The sequence below is a fragment of the Chlorocebus sabaeus genome, chromosome X, assembly GCF_047675955.1.
Source record: "Chlorocebus sabaeus isolate Y175 chromosome X, mChlSab1.0.hap1, whole genome shotgun sequence".
Classification (NCBI taxonomy): Eukaryota; Metazoa; Chordata; class Mammalia; order Primates; family Cercopithecidae; genus Chlorocebus; species Chlorocebus sabaeus.
The window spans coordinates 60100330-60121794 of NC_132933.1; the positions used below are offsets into that span (position 1 = coordinate 60100330).

Genomic DNA, 21465 nt, shown 5'->3' on the forward strand with positions numbered 1-21465 from the left:
ACTCTCCACCCCAAATCAACAGAATATACATTCTTCTCAGCACCACATCGTACTTACTCCAAAATTGACCACGTAATTGGAAGTAAAGCACTCCTCAGCAAATGTACAAGAACAGAAATTATAACAAACTGTCTCTCAGACCACAGTGCAATCAAACTAGAACTCAGGACTAAGAAACTCAATCAAAACCGCTCAACTACATGGAAACTGAACAACCTGCTCCTGAATGACTACTGGGTACATAACGAAATGAAGGCAGAAATAAAGATGTTCTTTGAAACCAATGAGAACAAAGATACAACATACCAGAATCTCTGGGACACATTTAAAGCAGTGTGTAGAGGGAAATTTATAACACTAAATGCCCACAAGAGAAAGCAGGAAAGATCTAAAATTGACACTCTAACATCGCAATTAAAAGAACTAGAGAAGCAAGAGCAAACACATTCGAAAGCTAGCAGAAGGCAAGAAATAACTAAGATCAGAGCAGAACTGAAGGAGATAGAGACACAAAAAACCCTCCAAAAAATCAATGAATCCAGGAGTTGGTTTTTTGAAAAGATCAACAAAATTGACAGACCACTAGCAAGACTAATAAAGAAGAAAAGAGAGAAGAATCAAATCGACGCAATTAAAAATGATAAAGGGGATATCACCACCGACCCCACAGAAATACAAACTACCATCAGAGAATACTATAAACACCTCTACGCAAATAAACTGGAAAATCTAGAAGAAATGGATAATTTCCTGGACACTTACACTCTTCCAAGACTAAACCAGGAAGAAGTTGAATCCCTGAATAGACCAATAGCAGGCTCTGAATTTGAGGCAATAATTAATAGCCTACCAACCAAAAAAAGTCCAGGACCAGATGGATTCACAGCTGAATTCTACCAGAGGTACAAGGAGGAGCTGGTACCATTCCTTCTGAAACTATTCCAATCAATAGAAAAAGAGGGAATCCTCCCTAACTCATTTTATGAGGCCAACATCATCCTGATACCAAAGCCTGGCAGAGACACAACAAAAAAAGAGAATTTTAGACCAATATCCCTGATGAACATCGATGCAAAAATCCTCAATAAAATACTGGCAAACCGGATTCAGCAACACATCAAAAAGCTTATCCACCATCATCAAGTGGGCTTCATCCCTGGGATGCAAGGCTGGTTCAACATTCGCAAATCAATAAACATAATCCAGCATATAAACAGAACCAAAGACAAGAACCACATCATTATCTCAATAGATGCAGAAAAGGCTTTTGACAAAATTCAACAGCCCTTCATGCTAAAAACGCTCAATAAATTCGGTATTGATGGAACGTACCTCAAAATAATAAGAGCTATTTATGACAAACCCACAGCCAATATCATACTGAATGGGCAAAAACTGGAAAAATTCCCTTTGAAAACTGGCACAAGACAGGGATGCCCTCTCTCACCACTCCTATTCAACATAGTGTTGGAAGTTCTGGCTAGGGCAATCAGGCAAGAGAAAGAAATCAAGGGGATTCAGTTAGGAAAAGAAGAAGTCAAATTGTCCCTGTTTGCAGATGACATGATTGTATATTTAGAAAACCCCATTGTCACAGCTCAAAATCTCCTTAAGCTGATAAGCAACTTCAGCAAAGTCTCAGGATACAAAATTAATGTGCAAAAATCACAAGCATTCTTATACACCAGTAACAGTCAAACAGAGAGCCAAATCAGGAATGAACTTCCATTCACAATTGCTTCAAAGAGAATAAAATACCTAGGAATCCAACTTACAAGGGATGTAAAGGACCTCTTCAAGGAGAACTACAAACCACTGCTCAGTGAAATAAAAGAGGACACAAACAAATGGAAGAACATACCATGCTCATGGATAGGAAGAATCAATATCGTGAAAATGGCCATACTGCCCAAGGTAATTTATAGATTCAATGCCATCCCCATCAAGCTACCAATGAGCTTCTTCACAGAATTGGAAAAAACTGCTTTAAAGTTCATATGGAACCAAAAAAGAGCCCGCATCTCCAAGACAATCCTAAGTCAAAAGAACAAAGCTGGAGGCATCACGCTACCTGACTTCAAACTATACTACAAGGCTACAGTAACCAAAACAGCATGGTACTGGTACCAAAACAGAGATATAGACCAATGGAACAGAACAGAGTCCTCAGAAATAATACCACACATCTACAGCCATCTGATCTTTGACAAACCTGAGAGAAACAAGAAATGGGGAAAGGATTCCCTATTTAATAAATGGTGCTGGGAAAATTGGCTAGCCATAAGTAGAAAGTTGAAACTGGATCCTTTCCTTACTCCTTATACGAAAATTAATTCAAGATGGATTAGAGACTTAAATGTTAGACCTAGTACCATAAAAATCCTAGAGGAAAACCTAGGTAGTACCATTCAGGACATAGGCATGGGCAAAGACTTCATGTCTAAAACACCAAAAGCAACGGCAGCAAAAGCCAAAATTGATAAATGGGATCCCATTAAACTAAAGAGCTTCTGCACAGCAAAAGAAACTACCATCAGAGTGAACAGGCAACCTACAGAATGGGAGAAAATTTTTGCAATCTACTCATCTGACAAAAGGCTAATATCCAGAACCTACAAAGAACTCAAACAAATTTACAAGAAAAAAACAAACAACCCCATCAAAAAGTGGGCAAAGGATATGAACAGACATTTCTCAAAAGAAGACATTCATACAGCCAACAGACACATGAAAAAATGCTCATCATCACTGGCCATCAGAGAAATGCAAATCAAAACCACAATGAGATACCATCTCACACCAGTTAGAATGGCGATCATTCAAAAGTCAGGAAACAACAGGTGCTGGAGAGGATGTGGACAAATAGGAACACTTTTACACTGTTGGTGGGATTGTAAACTAGTTCAACCATTATGGAAAACAGTATGGCGATTCCTCAAGGATCTAGAACTAGATGTACCATATGACCCAGCCATCCCATTACTGGGTATATACCCAAAGGATTATAAATTATGCTGCTATAAAGACACATGCACACGTATGTTTATTGCAGCACTATTCACAATAGCAAAGACTTGGAATCAACCCAAATGTCCATCAGTGACAGATTGGATTAAGAAAATGTGGCACATATACACCATGGAATACTATGCAGCCATAAAAAAGGATGAGTTTGTGTCCTTTGTAGGGACATGGATGCAGCTGGAAACCATCATTCTTAGCAAACTATCACAAGAACAGAAAACCAAACACCGCATGTTCTCACTCATAGGCGGGAACTGAACAATGAGATCACTTGGACTCGGGAAGGGGAACATCACACACCGGGGCCTATCATGGGGAGGGGGAAGGGGGGAGGGATTGCATTGGGAGTTATACCAGATGTAAATGACGAGTTGATGGGTGCAGCACACCAACATGGCACAAGTATACATATGTAGCAAACCTGCACATTGTGCACATGTACCCTACAACTAAAAGTTTAATAATAATAAATAAATTTAAAAAAAAAAAAGAAAAAAAAAAAAAAAAAAGAAATATTTGCCCCCATAATCCAATCACCTTCCACCAGGTCCCACCTTCAACATTGCGGATTACAACTCAACATGAGATTTAGTAGGTACACAGATCCAAACTGTATCAAACAGGTAATTGACAATGTTTCATCAGAGAATATTAATAAAGAGATAAGTTATTAAAATGAAAACTATGGAATTGATAGACACAATAATGAAAAATGAACAATTTACTAAAGATGCTTCATGGTACAAAAATTGGCAGACTTGAAGATAAATTGATAGAAATTATATAAATCAAAAGTTAAAAGAAAAGTAGAATACATAAAAATGAACATATTCTCACAGAAATGTGGAACATTAAGCACACAAACATACTAGCAATGAAAGTAACAGAGAGGAGTAAAAGAGGCAGAAATAATATTTGAACAAATAATGCTCAAAATTTTCTAAATTTGATGAAAAACTTTAATCAACACATTCTAGAAACTCAAGAAATGCTATATAAGCTAAACAGAAAAATAGGCAAAGAAACGTTATAATGTAAATGCTGAAAATCAAAGACAAGAGGAAAATTTTGCAATCAGCAAGAGAAAACTTATTTATAACTTACAATGAAACTCCAATAAGATTAAAAAGTGCCTTTTTATCAGAAACAAAGGAGACTGTAAAGCAGTGAGATACATATTTGAAGTGCTTTGAGAGAAAAAAAAAGGCAATCAAAAATCTTATATTTAAGAGAAATGTCTTTCAACAGTGAAGGCAAAATAAAGACATTTTAAAAGTATTTAAAAATTAAGAGAATGTGTTGCTAGCAAACCTGCTTTATAATAAATAGCAAAGGAAGTTCTTTAGGATAAAAGCAAGTGACTGCAGACAATAATTTATGTACACATACAAAAACAAAAAGCAATAACAAAGGTAATTCTGCAATTGAAAACTTAACACAAAAACAGATAGTTCTTATTTCTTCTCTTAACTAATTTAAAATCAATTGTATGAGACAACATGTATATAATTGTATTCTGGATTATATAGCAAATACATATGTGATATTAGTGTAAATAATATCATGAAGGATGTAGGTGAGACAAAGGCTGTGTAAGTCTGTAGTAATGACAGCAGATGGTAACAGAAATTAAGGAACAAATAAAGAGAACAAAAAAATGACAAATAAGGTTATAAGGATTGAAATAATACAAATTATTTTTGTTCAGTTATAATGAAATGGAATTAGGAACCAATAACAAAGAAAATTGGGGAACTCACAAATGTGAAAATTAAACAATATACTTCTATACAGCAAATGGGTCAAATAAAGAATCACAAGGAAAATTAGAAAATAATTTGAAATAAATAAAAATAGAAAACACATTCAAAAATTTATAAGGTGTAGCTAAATAGTGCATAGAGAGAAATATGTAGGTAAAAATGTCTATATTCAGATAGAAGAAAATTTTCAAATCAATAATCTAACTGACGGCCTTAGGAAAATGGAAAAAAGACAAAACGAAAAGCAAGCATATTGAAAAAAGAATAAAGTTTATACTGGAAATTAGTAAAATCTAAAATAGAAACAAATACAGAATTGCAAGAAAACCAAAAATTGGTGCTTTCAAGAATTCAACAAAATGGAAAAACTTTTAGTTCAATTAACCAAGAATGAAGGAAGGGAGACCTGATTCCACAGCTAAAGTATTAGAGGACATTACTACCAACTATTCAGAAATTTGTCAAATATTATAAAGGAATAGTATAATCAATTGTATACCAACAAATTGAATAGCTTACGTAAAACAGAAAAGTTCCTAGAGAAACACAAAATGCTGAAAGAGACTCAAAAAAAAGGAAAACCCTGAAAAGAAGAATAACATGCACAGAGATTAAATTATTAACCAAAAATATACTCACAAAGGCCCAGAAAAAAGACTTTGCTATTGTATTCTAACAATCATTTAAATAACTGATACCAATTACTCATAAATGCTCCAAAAACAGAACAGAAAGAAATACTTCCCAACTCTTTAATTTAGTCCAATAATATCTCGATATGCAAACCAAAGAAAACGAAATAAAAAAACACACAGTCTGATATCTCTTATAACAGATGTAAAAATGCTCAACAAAATGCTAGTCAACTGAGTACAGCAGCGTATTAAATGGATCATAAACGATTATCTCAGATTTATCCCAAGAATGCAAAGTTGTTGTAACATTTAAAAATCAATTTATTTCAAAGTACAATTTTATTTTGCATGGTTAAAGTACAAACTATTTCCACTTCCCTTGAAAAACAGTATTGTATCTAAATTGGAATATATTGCTGAGATATATAGCTGAAAACATACAGTTCATTTAATGATTAACATTTAAACAGATAATATTACACAAGTAGATTCAATAGAAGTGAATATACATATATATCATCCAAATTTTTAATAGTCTAGAGAATATATTACAGACTAGGCATAGAGGCTCATGCCTGTAATTTCAGCACCTTGGGAGGCAAAGGCAGGAGGATTGCTTGAGGTCAGGAGATTGAGACCAGCCTGGGCAACTTAGTGAGATCCTGTATCTACAAAACTAAAAACAACAACAACAACAACAACAAACATAGCCACCCATAGCTGTGTGTGCCTGTAGTCCCAGATCCTTTGGAACCCAGGAGGTTGAGGCTGCAGCACACCACGGTCATGCCACCAAGCTCCAGTCTGCACACAGAGTGAGATCCTGTTCAAAAAAAAAAAAGAATATATTACAGCATTAAAAATATGGAGGGAAGTATTTTGTTTTACTTTTAAATTTAAAATTCTTCTGATTGTTCTACACAGAGAGGCTTAAAGGTGAAAAGGCAATCAGGTTACCACCAAAGGAAATGGGTCTGGTATGTTCTTGATGTCTCCTCTCCAGCTAAATGAATTAACAAGGTAGCATTCGGTAATGAGATTTTTATTACCAAATAGAACTGACTGAGAAATGTTAGTTTGTGAAATGTTATTTTGTGATAGTATAATTTTTTCAGAGCTACTCATTAAAACATTCTGAGGTGTAATTGGAAAATTTACTTTCCTTCTTACCCCAACATCTGAAATTTCTTCTTTTCTGTCAGTATTAACTGCTACTCCATCAGCAAGAAGAGGTAAACTCATTATTTCACTGGATAAACAATCCATCTCAACATTTATTTTATTTACATCATGGTTTACTTCAATTAAGTGTTGTAATCCAGGACACTGAGTATCTCCTATTATGCTGTTCCTGCATTCAGGAGTATTTGATAACAAAGTCTAAAAGTTGATTTTAAAAAGTCTTTATGACATCTGGGACTAAATAAATTGATTAACTTACAAATTATTGGTATTACTGTGGGGAAATAGAGATAAAAGTTATAGAAAACATTTTTAAGGAAGTAATAGATGTAAACTTTTCAAGTTCAGCAAGAGAGTTAGGCATTGAGGTAGAGAAACCCAGTGCTACTCAGGCAAACACATTGCAAAAATTACTTTACCATGAAATATTGTATTCAGAATTTCTAAAGTTCAAGTAAAAGAAATAGTTTTAAAATTAACAAGAAAAATGCATCTAGTAAGCTATGAAGGAAACTCTATTAGATTAACATTGAACTTTCCAGCAGAAAACCTTACAGGCCATAAGAGAATGAAACCGCATTTTTAAGGTGCTAAAAGAAAAACACTGTCTGCCAAGAATTTTATTTGGAATAAGACTCACAAATGAAGGAGAAATAAAGTTTTATTCATATAAGCAAATGCTAAGTGAATTTACCACTAGACTAGCAATACAGGAAATGCTCAAAGAAGCCTTAAATATGGAAATGAAAGGTTGACATTCACCATCCTAAAAACCCATGGAAGTATAAAACACACAGTTCTCAGACAACAAGTACACAAAGGAGGAAGAGAAAGAATGAAATGGGAATATGGCAGAATTTTCTGAAACCACAAAGACAAACAGAGAAAAAAAGGGAAACAAAAATTTGTAAAAACAATTAACAATATTACCAGGATAATGAATCACATATTAATATTAACCCTGAATACAAATGGACTAAATGCTGAACTTAAAAAATACAGATTGATAGAATGGACTTAAAAAATGATCCAACTATATCCTGCTTAAAAGAAACTTGTATAATCAATAAAGGTACATACACACTGAAAGTAAAGGGATGGAAAAATATATTTCACACAAATGAAAACAAAAAGCGAGCAGGAGTAGCTATACTTATATCAGCTAAAGTAGACTTTAAATCAGAAACAATTAAAAAAAGACAATGAACATCATTATATGATAAAGGGATCAATTTGGCAAGAGGATATAACAGTTCTAACTATACATGTACCTAACACTGAAGTATCTAAATTTACAAAACAAATATTACTGGACCTAAAAAAAATACATAGAAAGGAATACAATAATAGTCGGTGACTTCAACATCCCACTAACAGCTCAGAATAGATCATTGAGACAGAAAACTAACAAAGAAACATTGGACTTAAATTAGACCTTAGATCAAATGGACTAAACAGACACTTACACAACATTCTACACAAGAATTACAGACTACAAATTATTTTTATCAGTACATGTAACATTTTCTAAGATAGATAACATATTAGGCTACAAAACAAGTCAATATATTTTAAAAATTAAAACCCCATCAAGTGTCTTCTCACACCACAGTGGAATAAAGCTAGAAATGAATACCAAGAGAAACTTTGTGAATTAAACAAATACATAGAAATTAAATAGCATGCTCCTGCACAATCATTGTGTCAGAGGCTTTCAAACCAGAGTGACTCCATTTTGAGTGAGGACTAGGAAAATGAGGCTGAGACTCGCTTGGCTGCGTTCCTAGAAAATTAGAAATTCCTAGCCTCTAGATGTTTACTGTTAAGGGAACAAATTAATGAGGTTTACTGAAACAGACCCAGACTTGGGCATGTCCAGATATCCCCATATCTGGAGAACATGGACATTCCTAATTTTGCTTTAAAGATAATAATATTGATTCTTGCAAAATGTAGTAATTAAGAAAATTAATCCTTTATCACAAACCCTTGCATCAGAACACATCTCCCCAAGATCTATTTGTATCATACACACACACACACACACACACACACACAAGCATTGTAACTAGGGTGGATGTGTTCCTCCTCTTACTTTCGGGAACGTCCTACTTTGTCTATGGAGTAGCTGTCCTTTCACCACTTTACTCTCTTAATAAAGTTGCATTTACTTTGCACTGCAGACTCGCCCTGAATTATTTCCTGTTTGAGATCTAAGAACCATCTCTTGGGGTCTGGATCGGGACCCCTTTCCAGTAACAACTGTGTCAATGAAGAAATGAAAAACATTAGAGAAACGTTTGAAATAAATGAAAAAAATGACTTATCAAAACTTTTGGGATACAGAAAAAGTAATAATATAAGGAAGGTTTATAGCATTAAATATCTACATCAAAAAGGTAAAAAGATTACAAATTAACCTAACATCGCACCTCAAGGAACTAGAAAAACAAGAAAAAACAATCAACACAAAAGTTAGCAGAAGAAAAGAAATAACAAAGGTCAGAGACGAACTAAATCAAATTAAGACAAAAAAAAAATACAAAAGATGATTGAAATGAAAAATTGGTTCTTCGATAACATAAACAAAATTGATAAACCCATTACCAGATTAGCCAAGAAAAGAGAATAGATCCAAAGAAACACAGTCAGAAATATGAAAGAAGACATTACAACTGATACCACAGAAATACAAAAGTTCTTCAGAGACTATTATGAACAACTATAGGGTCACAAACTAGAAAACCTAAAGGAAATGGATACATTCCTGGAAACATAGAACCTTTTCATATGATTGCACCACAAATAAATAGATCTCCTGAACAGACCAATAATGAGTAGTGAGATTTAATCTGTAACAAAAAAAACTCTTCCACAAAAAAAACTCACAACCAAATGGATTCAGAACTGAGTTCTGCCAAACATACAAAGAAAAACTAAAACCAAAACTCTTGAAACTATTTCAAAAAATTGACAAGGAGTGAATTCACCCTAACTCATTCCATGAGGCCAGTATCACCTTGATACCAAAACCAAAGACACATTTAAAAAAATACAGACAGGCAGGGTATGGTGGCTCACGCCTGTAATCCCAGCACTTTGGGAGACTGAGGTGAGAGGATCACAAGGTCAGGAGTTTGAGACCAGCCTGGCCAACATGGCGAAACCCTGTCTCTACTAACAATACAAAAATTAGCTAGGTGTGGTGGCGGGTGCCTGTAGTCCCAGCTATTCGGGAAGCTGAGACAGGAGAATTGTTTGAACCTGGGAGGTGGAGGTTGCAGTGAGCCGAGATCCCACCACTGCACTCCAGTCTGGGTGACAGAGTGAGACTCCATCTCAAAATAAATAAATAAATAAATAAATAAATAAATAAATACAACCCAATCATATAGATGCAAAAATCCACAACTAGCAATTCAATTCTATTGTCAAATGAATGAATAAGACCTACTATTTGATAGTACAACAGGGTGACGATGACTAAAATCAACAATTACTTAATTGTACATTTTTCAGTAACTTCACGAGTGTTATTGGATTGTTTGTAACTCAAAATGTAAATGATTGAGGAAATGGATACCCCATTTTCTTTGAAATGGTTAATTATTTCATATTGCATGCCGCTATCAAAACATTTTATATGCCCCATAAATATATACACCCATTATGTACTCATAAAAATTAAAAATTAAAAAGCTATAAAAATAAAATAATAAAAATCTTCCAGTATTCAACCTGCTTCCGGACGGGCGAGGAGACTTGTGGTCTGGTTCTAGGACTTCCCCAACAGCATGGCCCCTAAACGGCAGTCTTCACTCCTGCCTCAAAAGAAGAAACCAAGACCACCGCCTGCTCTGGGACCGGAGGAGACACCGGCCTCTGCAGGCTTGCCGAAGAAGGGAGAAAAAGAACAGCAAGAAGCAATTGAACACATTGATGAAGTACAAAATGAAATAGACAGACTTAATGAACAAGCCAGCGAGGAGATTTTCAAAGTAGAACAGAAATATAACAAACTCCACCAACCATTTTTTCAGAAGAGGTCAGAATTGATCGCCAAAATCCCAGATTTTTGGGTAACAACATTCGTCAACCATCCACAAGTGTCTGCACTGCTTGGGGAGGAGGACGAAGAGGCACTGCGTTATTTGACCAGAGTTGAAGTGACAGAATTTGAAGATATTAAATCAGGTTACAGAATAAATTTTTATTTTGATGAAACTCCTTACTTTGAAAATAAAGTTCTCTCCAAAGAATTTCATCTGAGTGAGAGTGGTGATCCATCTTCAAAGTCCACCGAAATCAAATGGAAATCTGGCAAGGATTTGACGAAACGTTCAAGTCAAACGCAGAATAAAGCCAGCAGGAAGAGGCAGCATGAGGAACCAGAGAGCTTCTTTACCTGGTTTACTGACCTTTCTGATGCAGGTGCTGATGCGTTAGGAGAGGTCATCAAAGATGATATTTGGTCAAACCCATTACAGTACTACTTGGTTCCTGATATGGATGATGAAGAAGGAGAAGGAGAAGATGATGATGATGATGATTAAGAGGAGGAAGGGTTAGAAGATATTGATGAAGAAGGGGATGAGGATGAAGGTGAAGAAGATGAAGATGATGATGAAGGGGAGGAAGGAGAGGAGGATGAAGGAGAAGATGACTAATAGAACACTGATGAATTGCAGCCTTCCTTTTTTTAAATTTTCTCCAGTCCCTGGGAGCAAGTTGCAGTCCTTTTTTTTTTTTTTTTTCCCTCTTGTGCTCAGTCGCCCTGTTCTTGAGGTCTCTTTCCTCTACTCCATGGTTCTCAACTTATTTTTGGGGAAATACCTTGAGCACAATACAAGGGGAAAAGAGTCTCTACCCCTTTCTGTTCGAAGTTCATTTTTATCCCTTCCTGTCTCAACAAAAACTGTATGGAATCAACACCACCGAGCTCTGTGGGATAAAAGAAAAACCTGCTCCCTTCGCTTTGCTGGAAGCTGGAGGGTGCTAAGCGCCTTTGTAGTAGTGCATAGAATTCTCGCTTTTTTCCTCCTTTCTCTGTATATTGGGCTCAGAGAGTACAGCATGTCTCTATGTGAATATGGACAGTTAGCATTTACCAACTTGTATCCGTCTACTTTCTCTTGTTTAAAAAAAGAAAAAAAAAAGACTTTAAAAAATGGGGTCATAGAAGGTCAGCAAAGGGTGGGTTTGAGATGTCTGGATGGGTTAAGGGGGCATTTTGACAACACGGCTTCTCCTCTGGCATGTTTAATTGTGATATTTGACAGACATCCTTGCAGTTTAAGATGACACTTTTAAAAATAAATTCTCTCCTAATGATGACTTGAGCCCTGCCACTCAATGGGAGAATCAGCAGAACCTGTAGGATCTTATTTGGAATTGGCATTCTCTATGGTAATTTTTGTTCCTGTTTATTTTTAAATTTTCTTTTTGTTTCACTGGAAAGGAAAGATGATGCTCAGTTTTAAACGTTAAAAGTGTACAAGTTGCTTTGTTACGGTAAAACTAAATGTGTACACAAAGGATTTGATGCTTTTCTCTCAGCATAGGCGTGCTTACTGTGACCTTCCAAGTGTGACTTGTAAAACATCACTGTCAAACTTTGTCACCCTAACTTCTTATTTTTTGATACGCACTTTGCAGGATGACCTCAGGGCTATGTGGATTGAGTAACGGCATTTGAATCAATGTATTAATATCTCCATAGCTGGGAAACGTGGGTTCAATTTACCATTGGTTTCTGAAAGTGTTCACATCATTTGGGATACCAGATTGCTCAATACTTTTCTGGGTATATTGTGCCCTTGATTTTTATCTCCAAGTGGCAGTTTTTAAAATTGGCCTTTTACCTGGATATAAAGTAATAGTGCCTGCCACCACCATCCAACAGACCTGGTGCTCTAATGCCAAGATATACATGGGACAGTTGCTGGCATGTCTTCATTGGCTATATAAAATGTGGCCAAGAAGATAGGCTCTCAGAGTAAGAAGTCTGTGATGGTTAGCAGTAACTGTCCCTGCTCTCTGGTATAAAGCTCTCAAATGTGACTGTGAATCTGGGTGGGATAAGGGACTCGGCTCTGTCTGCTTAATGCCATTGTGCAGAGAAGCACCCTAATGCGTAAGCTTTTTAATGCTGTAAAATATAGTTGCTGAAATTAAATGCCACTTTTTCAGAGGTGAATTAATGGACAGTCTGGTGAAATTCAAAAGCTTTTTGATGCATAAAACTTGATAAATGGAACTATTCCATCAATAGGCAAAAGTGTAACAACATATCTAGATGGATAGTATGTAATTATTGCACAGGTCTCTGTTTAGTAAATACATCACTGTATACCGATCAGGAATCTTGCTCCAATAAAGCAACATAAAGAGTTTAAAAAAAAAAAAAAACTTCCACTTAAAAAATAAAATGTAAAAAAGGCTGAAATAATTCTCTTTTAAAATTGCTGATGCTTTTTTATATATAATTATTTGACAAATTTGCCATTCTTTAGAAAATTGTGGGGTTTTTTGTTTGTTTTTTGCTGTCGTTGTTGTTGCTGTTGTTGTTGTTGTTTTGTCAGTATAGACAGATAGGGAAATGTGTCACTCAGATCTTTTGCTCTGGGAAGTATAGTTGGCTGAAAATTCTAGCCACTGCTCCTCTAGATATATTTCTGCCTTATGCTGAGTCCACATTTCTTCTGGAATACCTCAGTCAATAACAGAGTATGAGCATTCTCTGTGGGACATAGCACTATTTTATGGCCTGACCAAATCTTTTTCAAAGCTGTGCTGCAGTCTGGAACTTTTCATATTCAATCCACCTCCCTATGGTTTATTCTTTCACAGGTTTCAATATTCCTGTATGAAGATTATCTCTGCTTTTTCTGTTTATCTTCCATAAACTTAACTTTAAACATATGTCTTGAATATCTAATCTCATATTGACATCTGCGCTCAAGAAAACAAAAATAGCAGTCAGGTTTCTAAACTTGTTCAAGACAATGGCAATCCTATCCCTAACTTGACTTGCTGGGAAATAATATAGCTTTCATAATTAACTGGTAAATAAGAAGGGTTATAAATCAGGTACTTATTAGTAAGCACGACTTGAAATTTAGCATTGCTGTCTTAGCAAATTTTAGTAGAAAGAGGCAATATCTATGCAAAATTGTTTGAAGAATGCTTAGTCCGTCAAATTTTCCATATCAGAGGTTGGCAAACTTATGGATCTGTTTTTTTATGGCCTGGGAGGTAAGAAAGGCTTTTACAGTTTTTAAGGGCTATAAAACAAACTAATATAAAACAAACAGAAAATTTAAAAAAGCAAAGAATATGAGTTTGAGACCATATGGCTCGCAATATTTAAACTATTCACTATTTAAAGAAAGTGTTTTCTAATCCCAGATTTATATGCTTTTAAATATATTCTTGGATTAAGCAATATCAGAAAATAATGCTTTACATTTTTGTGAAAGGGGAAAAGTCAAGCTGGAAACTGCTTAGGGCCAACCTGCCTCCCATGCTTTTCAAAGTCACCCCTCTGCTCACTGAGATAAATGCATATCTGATTCCCTCCCTGGGAGAAGCTAATCAGAATGCAAAATAATGCAACTATTTGTCTCTTACCTACCTATGACCTGGAAGTCCTCTCCCTGCTTTCAGTCTTCCCACCTTTGCTTTGAGTTGTCCCTTTCCAGACCAAACCAATGTTCATCTTGGATATGTTCATCGATATCTCATGTCTCCCTAGAATCTGTAAAATCCAACCGTGCTCTGACCACTTCGGAAACATACCGTCAGGACCTCAGAAGGCTGTGTCACAGGCCCGCATCCTCAACCCTGGCAAAATAAACTTTTTAAATTAACTGAGACTTGTCTCAGATTTTCGGGGTTCACATTTTCTACTTGAAAGCTTAAGCCACATTTTCATCCTGGTATGGAAGGTATACTACGTAATTTTAACATACATCTTTAAGCCATCATCACTCCTGACCTTATCTTATTAATCTTCTATCACTATTTCAACTATATACTAATTTCAAATTTCATTTTATCTTAACATATTTATTTATTATATACTTTTAACATTTTGGCTTGGATCTCCTACTCTCCACCTCTGAAAGGGTATAGATTAAGAGCATTGTGAAATTTAATGACCTATGAAAAAGTATGAGTTTGCTCAAATTACTTGATGCTTTCTGTAGCTAAATAATATATACAGGATATATTATATCTGTACCAAATGGAAGTACAACATAGAAGAAATAAACAAGGGCTGAGATACAAGCCTCTTCATAGAACCCCAATTTTTTGCTATACATAAAATCCAAAGGATTTCAACAGTTGTTTCTATACATAGATGTTATTATCTATAATAGGTGCTGTTAACCAGGGTTTATGACTGCTTTGGGGTACAGTAATAAATGTTGGGTAATTTGTGATGATCTCAATGTTGTATACAAAATTTGTCATATACATATATGACTATGTTTATAAGAAAATGAACAATAGCTTATTTCACATTTCTAAGCGTTCTGAAACTCCCAGAAGTTGATTTTGTTCTCAGAATAGGATAGAGTCAACAGTCAAACCAAAAGATCATCTCAAGCTGGAATCTAGAGCATTCTTGAGGTTCTTAGTCTGAACTGGTTTCATAGGTTTGATTAAGAAAAGAAGAAGAATTTTATTTTATACCCAAAGACAGATTAAAAGATCTTCAAGTTCATGTTATTACTTTTATTTTCTGCAGTGTGAATTCTTCTATTTGTTACATATGCTAACTTTGCCTTGTAGTGGTGAAATTTGGGAGGTATTTTGTAATTTTTATTAATAAGATCATCCTCATAGGATTTATTGTCTTAATTTTTTGGCTGAAAATTTTTACATAAGTTGGTAATTTTAGCCCTCAAACATACATGGTTGAAACACATAATGATATTGGTTGGTTGCAGATGAATTCCTTAGACTCATATTTCAGGACAAAAAGTTCACTAGTAATCCATTATTTTGAGGCCGGGAAAAAGAGTCTTCTTTATCCACATTTAGGGTCACACATGTCACAATCATTTTCAGACTTTTGGATATATAGAGGGGATGACTTTCAGGAACCCAACACACAAATAGACGATAGGCTCAGTTCCAATCATCACATGTGTGTAAATATCCATTTTCCTGAAAACACTGTTTCTCAATTGAGAATGTATCTGTCCCTCCTTCCCTAGCCTGATGGAGTTTGAAAATGTTTAAGAGTCAGGGTAAAATCTAGAACTGGGGGGTCTGAAGTTTTGTACAACTCTTAATGCCTTTTAAGGAATAATACAAATTTACAAATACAAAATTAGGTACAGGGCTCTGGAAGGAGTTCATGTAATGGTGAACCTTAAATTTGAGCTTAATTAACCTCATAATAAATTTTTTTCTAGTTGATGCATTATTACTTGTTGCAATGAGTATTGGATATTATTGGCATTTAGTGTGAATGGGTCCAGAAAAGCCAAATATCCTGAAATTTATGAGATATTTTGCCACAAAAAAATAACTATCCTGGGAAATATGTCAATTATCTCAGAGTTTCATAAAGGATTACTTTGCTCTAATTAATGGCTATGCGTTTCTTATTAGATTATGTATGGTACCTGAAGATGGTGTCTTCTTGCTTTCAAGCTTACCTATTAATTTTTAAAAAACATAAAGGATTTTTTAGCCTCAGTTTTTTTTTTATTTCAACTTTTACTTTAGGAATAGGGGGTACTTGTGCAGGTTTGTTACAGGGGTGTATTGCACCCAGGTATTGGGCCTAGTACCTAATGGGTAGTTTTTCAACCCAAGCCCCACACTCTCTCCTGACTAGTAGTCTCTAGTATCTATTATTCCCATGTTTATGTTCTTGTGTACACAATGCTGAGCTCCCACTTATAAGTGAGAACATGCAGTATTTGATTTTTGGTTCTTGTGTTAGTTCACTTAGAATTAGGTCCTCCAGCTTTATCCATGTTGCTGCAAAAGACATGATTTAATTCTTGTTATGGTTGCATAGTATTCTATGGTGTATATGTACCATATTGTTTTCATTTAACCTACCATTGATGGGCACTAGGTTGATTGCATGTCTTTGCTATTGTGAAGAGCCTAGCAATGAACATATGAGTGCATGTGTCTTTTGATATAATGATCTATTTTCCTTTGTGTATATATTCAGTAATGGTATTGATGGGTCAAATGGTAGCTCTGTGTTATTTAAGAAATAGCTCTAAGTTATTTAAGAAAGCTCTCAACTACTTTCCATAGTGGCTGAACTAATTTACATTCCCATCAACAGTGTATAAGCACTTCTTTTCTTCCACAACCTCATCAATATCTGCTATTTTTTATTTTTTAAGAACAGGCATTCTGACTGGTTTTGATTTACATTTCTCTAATGATTAGTATTTTTATATGTAATTGTTGGCCGCATGTATGTCTTTTGAAAAGGGTCTATGATTATACTTTGCCCATTTCTTAATATTTTTATTTGTTTTTTAAACTATTGAATTGTTTAAGTTCCTTATAGTTTCTGGATATTAGACCTTTTCAGATGTGTAGTTTGCAAATATTTTCTCCCATTGTGTAGGTAGTCTGTTTACTAACAGTTTCTTTTGCTGTGCAGAAGATTTTAATTATGTACCACTTACCAATTTTTGGCGTATATTTGCAGCTTTTGAGAACTCAGCCAAAAATTATTTGCCAAGGCCTATGTTGAGAAATATATTTCCTAGGTTTTCTTCTAAGTTTTTTATAGATTGATATCTTAAATTTAATTAATTCATCTTGGAGTAATTTTTGTATATGGTGAAAGGCAAGGGTACAGTTTCATTCTTCTGCATACAGCTAGCCAGTTATCCCAGCAGTATGTATTGAATAGGTAGTGTTCCCCCATTGCTTGGTTTTGTCAGCCTTGTTAATGATCAGATAGTTGTAAGTGTGTGGTTTTACTTCTGAGTTTACTACTCTTTTCCATTAATCTATGTGTCTATTTTTATATTAATATCATGGTGTTTTGTTTACTGTAGCCTTATAATATAGTTTGAACTCTGTATGATGTGTCTGGCTTTGTTCTTTTTCCTTAGGCTACTTGGGCTCTTTTGTTGTTGTTGTTCCATATAAAGTTTAGAATAGTTTTTTTTTTTTTTTTTTTTTTTTTTCTAATTCTGTGAAGAATGGCATTGGTAGTTTGATAGGACTAGCAGTGAATTTGTAAATTGCTTTGGGCAGTATGGCCCTTTTTATTATATTGATTCTTCCAGTCCATGAGCACAGAATGTTTTTTTAAATTTATTTGTGTTGTCTCTGATTTTTTTCAGCAGTGTTATGTAGTTCTCCTGGTAGAGATCTTTCACTTCCTTGGTTAGTCGTATACCTAGATATTTCATTTTCTTTGTAGCTGTTGTAAGTGGGATTGTGTTCTTGATTTGAGTCTCACCCTAGGCATTTTGATCTATAAAAATGCCACTGATTTTTGTACAGTGACTTTTTTGTCCTCTGAAACATTAGCGAAATTATTTTTCAGATTTGGTTGTCTTTCTGTGGAGTCTTTAGTATTTTCTAGGTATAGAATCATAATGTCAGGAAAGATAGTTTGACTTATTCTTTTCCTATTTAGATGCTTTTTTATTTATTTCTCTTCCTAATTGTTCTGGCTGGGGCTTTCAGTACCATGTTAAACAGGAGGGGTGAGAATGGACATCCTTGCCTTGTTCAACTTTTCAAGGAAAATGTTTCCAATTTGGTAAGTTTTGTCCCTATTTTCATTAATTTCAATTATTTTTATTTCTGACATAAATTTGATAGCCACCCAGGAGTAATTTAGGAGCAAGTTGTTCAATTTCCAAGTTACTTGTGTGGTTTTGAGAGATTTTCTTGATATTCATTTGTATTTTTATTGCACTGTGGTCTGAGGTTAAGTGGTATGATTTCAACTGTTTCAAATTTGTTGAGACTTGCTTTATGATCAAGCAGGTGGTTGTCTTACAATATGTTCCGTGTGCAGGTGAAAATAGTGAATATTCTGTGGTTGTTTGATGGAGTGTTCTGTAGATGTGTATTATGTCCATTTGGTCAAGTGTACTGTTTAATGTTTCTTTGACAGTTGTCTGCCTCAATGCTGTTTGGGGTGTTGAAGTCTCCCACTATTATTATGTAGTTTTCTAAGTCTTCTCATAGGCCAAGAAGAACTTGTTTTATAAATTTGAGTGCATATTTATTTAGGTGCCTACATAGTTAGAATAGTTAAGTCTTCTTCTTGGTACTCTATATTATTATGTCTGCCCTTCTTCATACTTTTTAAATTTTATTTGTTTAAAATCTGTTTTATCTAGTATAAGAATGTCACCTCCTGCTTTTTGTTATTGTTTTCCACTTGAATGGTAGATCTTTCTTCATCCCTTTACTTTGAGGCTGTGGGTTTCACTGCATGTGAGCTGGGTCTCTTGTAAACTGTTCATAGTTAGGTTTTATCATTTTTTCCAGTTTGCTACTCTTTGTCTTTTATGTGGGGGGATTTAGCCCATTTACATTCAGGGTTAGTATTGATATGTAAGGTTTTGATTCTGTCATCATGTTGTAAGCTGGTTATTCGGTAGACTTGTTTGTGTGATTGTTTTATAGTGCCTGTGATCTTTGTACTTAAGTGTGTTTTTGTGCTAACCTTTTTTTTCCCCTTTGGTTCCATGTGTAGCACTCCCTTAAGAACCTTTTGTAAGGCTGGTCTAGTTGAAATAAACTCCCTTAGCATTTGCCTGTCTGAGAAGAATTTATTCCTTCTTTGCTTATGAATCTTAGTTTTGAAGAATATGAATTCTTGCTTGGAATTTCTTTTCTTTAAGGATCTTGAAAATAGGTCTGCAATCACTTCTGTTTATAATGTTTCTGCTGAGATGTCTGCTGCTAGTTGATGGAGTTTGCTTTGTATATGACTTTATCCTTCTCTCTAGCTTCCTTTAAGCCTTTTTTATTTTGCATTGAGCTTGTTGAATCTGATGACTAGGTGCCTTAGTGGTTGGTCATCTTGTAAAATATCTAGCTGGAATTCTTTGTATTTCTTGGATTTGAATGTCCATCTCTCTAGTGAGATTAGAGAAATTTTCGTGGACTATATCCTCAAATGTATTTTCCAAGTTATTTTTCTCCATTCTTCTCTCTCCTAGAAATGCCAATGAGTCAAATATTTGGTCTCTTTACATAGCCCCATTATTTATTGGACGTTTTGTTCATTTTTTAACAACTTTGTTTCTTCATTTTTGTCTAACTGAGTTGATTCTCAGAACCATTTTTCAAGCTCTGAAATTCTATGCTCAGCATGGTCTATTCTGCTGTTAATACTTTACATTGAACTATGAAATTCTTGTAGTGAGTTTTTCAGCTCTAAAAGTTCAGTTTGGTTATTTCTTAAAATAGCTATATTGTATTTCAGCTCTTGGATCATCTTACTGGATTCCTTGGATTGAGTTTCAGCCTTCTCTTGCAACTCAATGTGCTTCCTTGTCATACAGATTCTGAATTCTGTATCTATTATTTCCAACTTAAGAAACATTATTGGAGAGCTGGTGGACTCCCTTGGAGGTACATAGACACTTTGACTTTTTGAATTGCCAGAGTTCTTGTGCTAATTATTTCTCATCTGGAAGGGTTGATGTTCTTTTAATTGTGGTTATATGTTGAGTATAGCCAATTAGCTTTGTTTGTAGATGGTTTCAGAAAGCCAATGTTCTGTGTAGAGTCTTTATTTTTTGGGGACTGAATTACTGCCCTTGGTTCCATAGGGGGGTATATTAGCTAAGTAGTTTTGGTGTTTTAAGTTGGGTCGAGATGCAGTAGATGGTTCTTAAGAGTAATGGCAGTAGGTAGGTTCTTACTAAGCCACTGGCTTCTTTGTATTTCCTGGCATTTGTAGCTGTGCTCTGTGTTGCAACAGGGAGAGAGATGACCTCATTGGCTACACATCTGGGCCTTAGGGAAGCCTCCTCACATCACTGGCACTGTGTCAGTTCCTCTTTTCTTAGCTGTTTTAGTTTATGGGGCTTCCTCAGGCAGAGGCTGCAGACAAGAAGGAGATAGGCCTCACATTTTCTGGGCTGTCTTTGTGGAGGTAGGCATGCTCCACTCCTGTGACAGCCCATGAGCCCTTGCAACTCACCCCTCTCAGTGCTCTGGGAGTGTAAACTCCCCTCCTTTTAAAGTGCTGGTCACAGATCTCAGTTCAACACTCCCAAGCTGTGCACTGCCACCCCGGAGTGTGGTGAAGCTTTTTCTTCCCTCCTTAGCTTGGAGGCAGCAGGGGTGGGGACCATGGCAGCAGCAGTGGCAGAGGGCCTGTCAGATGACTCTGGGGGTTCCACCTCAGCTAAATGAAAAACCATGGCTGATTAGTAATCAGCTGGGGGTGTGGTATGTGTGCTATGACCCATGCTAGGGAGCCCTGCCTTGTGAAGAGCAGTGGGGGCAAGGGCTAACAGGGAAGACAGTCTGGCCTTCCCTCTGTAGGGTAGCTACGGCATGCTGGTGATATGAACACAGCCAACAGGCGAATTGTTCCCTTTCCATCACTGGGGCAGCAAGGCAGGGTACCACAGTGGCAGCAGTGGCAGAAAGGCTGTTCGTTGCCTCTGGGAACTCCACCCCAGAGAAATGCAGAGCCATTGCTGATTGTGATGATCAGCCAGGAGTGGGGCTGCTGTACTGCAGGACCAAGCTGAGGGTGGGGAGTGGGAGACTGCCTGGCAAAGAACAGGGTGCTCAGTTCACATTAAAGACAGTCTAAACTCTTCTATATAAAATGGCTGTGGCATACTGTAGACATGTGGAAACAATCAGGCTCTTTGTTT

The 21465-nt window shown here is 35.7% G+C and overlaps 1 pseudogene; it reads left to right on the forward strand.

Annotated features, from left to right (window-relative positions):
* The first annotated feature begins 10359 nt into the window (after window positions 1–10359).
* LOC103232954 (protein SET pseudogene) lies at window positions 10360–11351 on the forward strand (annotated as a pseudogene).
* The last annotated feature ends 10114 nt before the right edge of the window (window positions 11352–21465 follow it).